The sequence below is a fragment of the Pteropus vampyrus genome, unplaced genomic scaffold (assembly GCF_000151845.1).
Source record: "Pteropus vampyrus isolate Shadow unplaced genomic scaffold, Pvam_2.0 Scaffold723, whole genome shotgun sequence".
NCBI classification, from domain to species: domain Eukaryota; kingdom Metazoa; phylum Chordata; class Mammalia; order Chiroptera; family Pteropodidae; genus Pteropus; species Pteropus vampyrus.
The window spans coordinates 112,003-115,295 of NW_011889504.1; the positions used below are offsets into that span (position 1 = coordinate 112,003).

Sequence of the window (3,293 nt, forward strand, 5' to 3'; positions counted from 1 at the left end):
TGAGTTTTCAAGCCTTTGGGATAAATAACCAGTAGAGGGATTGCTGGATCATATGGTAGATCAATTCTTAGTTTTTTGAGGAAACTCCATAGTGTTTTCCATAGTGGCTGTACCAATTCTCAGTCCCACCAGCAGTGTATGAGGGTTCTTTTTTCTCAGTATCCTCTCCAACATTTACTATTACTTGTCTTGTTGATATCAACTATTCTAAAAGGTGTGAGATAATACCTCATTGTAGTTTTTATTTGCATTTCTCTAATAGCTAGTGATGATGAGCACCTTTTCTTATGTTCGTTGGCCATTCGTATGTCTTCTTGAGAGAAGTGTCTGTTCAGGTATTTTGTCCATTTTTTGATTGGGTTGTTCGTTTTTCTGTTGTTATTGAGTTGTATGATTTCTTTGTATATTTTGGATATTAGGCCCTTATTGGATGTATTGCTTGCAAATATATTTTCACATTCAGATGGTTGTCTCTTTATCTTGCTGATGGTTACTTTTACTGTGCAGAGCTTTCAAGTTTGATGTAGTCCTACTCATTTATTTTTGCTTTTACTCCCGTTGTGTTTGAAGTCAAATTCATAAAATCCTCTTTAAGTCCAGGGTTCCTGAGATTAGTTCCTATGCTTTCTTCTATGCACTTTATTGTTTCAAGTATTATATCCAGGTCCTTAATCCATTTTGAGTTAATTTTGGTGTGTGAGGATAGATAACAGTCTAGTTGCATTCTGTTAAAGATGGGTTTCCAGTTTTCCCAGGACCTTTTATTGAAGAGGCTTTCCTTTTTCCACTGTATGTTTTTGACTTTTTTGTCAAAACTTATTTGCCCATATAAACATGGGTTTACTTCATTATTTTTCATTCTTTGGTTTCTCTCTTCTTCCTTCTGATTTATATCTAGATTTCTTCTCTGATATCACTGATCCTTTCCTCCATTTGTTCGACTCTATTTCCCAAGCTTGCTATTTCATTTTTCATCTCTTTCAGAGTGTTCTTCATCTCCAGAAGTTCTATTTGGTTCTTTCTAAAAAACTTATTTTGCTCATCTAGTTGTTCTTTCAATTCCTGAAATTGTTGGTATGAATTGTTTTGGATCTCATTTTTTTTTCAGAAGTACCATTCTGAATTCTCTGTCATTTCAATTGCATATTTCTATGTCTGTAAGCTTATCTTCTGGAAAATTTTTGCTTTTTTTTTCTGAGCTGCCTTGTCACCTTGGTTGTTCATGGTGTTTAAAGGACTATTTCTCTACCTGGTCATTAATAGAAAGTATTCTGCTTTTTTTCCAGAAAGAAGATCTAGTGCATAACGATCTCTAGCCTGCTGCAAAAAAGGCCTTTTTCTTTTGGTGTCTAGTAGATGGTGTCTGAGCTTCTTGGATCCCTGTTTTATATAAAGTCTTAATTATGCTTTTTTTTTTCTTATAGATATTGTCACACTCACATTCCTCAGTCTCAATCCTGTCAGTGTTAGTGACAGTTTTGGTAGTTTTGCTCAGATTCACCTGGGGCTCCGCGGTGTTTGGTCTCAGATGATACGGGGAGGAAGGGCCCTTTGGGTTGGGAATGGAGGCCGCGGCTTAGCCTCACATTTTGCAACCAGGGTGATAATAATCAACTGTTGTTTCTCTTCTGTCCCTGCTTCCCTGCTGTCCACAGTTTTCTGCTTTCTGCCCTGAACCTGTGGAACTCACAGTTCTGTCAGATAGGGCTGTTCAGGGAACCTGCCACACCTTCACCCCTCCCCTCTTTTTGCAGAGAGCTCCAGCTGTGAGAGGCAGCTTTTTTGTTTCTCCCAGTCTTCTGCCGGACTCCCGGCGTTCTGACCTGTGGTAGCTCTTATACTCAGATCCCATGCTCAGATGTGCTGGTCTGCAGTTTGGGTGTTTTTTTGTTTTAGATGTTCAGCTTATTGTTGTTTCAAAGGGAGCGATCTGAGGATGTCTCATTCTGTTTCTGGCGTCACGTCTTGCATAATCTTTTGCATTTGAGTGTTATCTATTTTAACTTCACTCTCATTTCTGATTTTGTTTATGTCTTTTCTCTCTTTTTCTTAATGCATATAGCCAGAAGTTTGTCAATTTTATTGATCTTTTTAAAGAATCAGCTCTTCATCGCATTAATTTTTTCCCTTGTCTTTTTGTTCTCAATTTCATTGTGTTCTGTTCTAATTTTTATTATTTTCTTCTTACTGATAACTTTGGTTTTCTTTGTTCCTCTTTTTCTAGTTTTTAACATGTAATGTTAGGTTGTTCCTCTTTTTCTAGTTTTTAACATGTAATGTTAGGTTGAAGATAGGCCTGTGATGATATAAACTTTCCTCTTTTACAGCTTTTACTATATTTCAAAACTTGTTGATAATTGTAATTTCATTGTCATTTGTTTCTGTTTCTTTATTTTTATTTTAAAATGTCTTTAACTTATAATTGACATACAATATTATATTACTTTCAGATGTATGAGCACAGTGTTTAAATACTTATATAACTTATAAAGTAATCACCCTGATAAATCCAGTACCCATCTGACACCATACATAGTTATTACAATATTCTACATCCTCATGACTACTTTGTAATTACCAATTTGTACCTCTTAATCTCATCCCTTTCTTCACCCATTCCCCTGCTCTAATCTAATAACCATCAAAATCTTCTCTTTATATATGATCTTGTTTCTGTTGCTTGTTTATCCTGTTCTTCAGATTTCACAAATGACACTTGCCTTTCTCTGTCTGAATTACTGCACTCAGCATAATAATCCCTGGGTCCATATTCATGTTGTTGCAGGTGGCAAGACTGCATTCTTTTTTTATGGTTGAGTAATATTCCATTGTATATATGAATCACCTCTTCTTTATCCATTCTTCCATTGATGGACACCCAGGATGCCTCCATATCTTGGTTATTATAAATAATGTTTCAATGAACATATGGATTCGCATGCCCCATCAAGGTAGTGTTTTGGGTTTCTTCAAATAAGTACCCAGAAGTGGGATAACTGGGTTCTTCTTTGTCTCTTATTATAGCCTTTACTTTAAAGTTACAGGTTTGTTTTGTTCTATTTTTTCAGGTATAAGTATTGTTACCCCAGCTTTTTTTGTGTGTTTTTCCATTTTCATAAAACAATTTTTTTTTATCATTTACTTCCAGTTTATGTGTGTCTTTTTTTTTTTTTATGCTTATAGCACCTGGTCTTCCTAGGTGGTCTCCCATCCAAGTACTAACCAGGCCCAACCCTACTTAGTTTCCAAGATCAGATGAGATCAGGTGTGTTCAGGGTGGCATGGCCATAGAC

The 3,293-nt window shown here is 35.9% G+C and overlaps 1 pseudogene; it reads right to left on the reverse strand.

Moving 5' to 3' along the window:
- Nucleotides 1-3,174: 3,174 nt before the first annotated feature.
- Nucleotides 3,175-3,293, reverse strand: LOC111734024 (annotated as a pseudogene).